The following is a 648-nucleotide window of genomic DNA, read 5'->3' on the forward strand; positions in this document are numbered from 1 at the left end:
ATATATATATGTATATATATATATATATATATATATATATATATATTCTAAGTGAATCAAAGAAAAACAGCTATAGGCCTGCACATTCTTTTTTATTATAAAAACGTATTACCAGGTTCCCTGGTATTACCTTTTAATTCATTGATCTTCAGCTGCTTTAAATGTATTTAAATCAGCATATATTATATTGAAATTTTATAGAATGTCAACGTATAGGGAATTTTTACTGATAAAAAACATCAGCGCGTTGACAGCTTGCTTACAGTATGTACGCTATATAAGAATGAACTATTTCTATTATCGCTATCATCAGCATCGTCGTCGTCGTTGTCCTCTGACATTCCATGTAATACCAGTTCTCGGCATTTGACAAGAGTTTTTTCTATATTGTATTGATTTTTTTGTTGAATGATTTTGTTTTCAATGCTTTTCTTGGCACTGTAATCCCTATAAATATAAGAACAGATTTTTGGATTCAATATGGTCATGTGAAGAATGTCCGATTCATTTTACGAAGCTAGAAATTGTAGGCCTACAAACAATAAAATAAGGTTTTTACAAGCAAACATTTTCGATTATAATATGTACTCTATATTATATTAATTCTTGTGGTACACACGTAGTACACACGTTCTAGGAACTGTTGTT

Source organism: Anneissia japonica, unplaced genomic scaffold, assembly GCF_011630105.1.
Source record: "Anneissia japonica isolate Jap-2015-1 unplaced genomic scaffold, ASM1163010v1 scaffold1786_len174244_cov121, whole genome shotgun sequence".
Lineage (NCBI taxonomy): Eukaryota > Metazoa > Echinodermata > Crinoidea > Comatulida > Comatulidae > Anneissia > Anneissia japonica.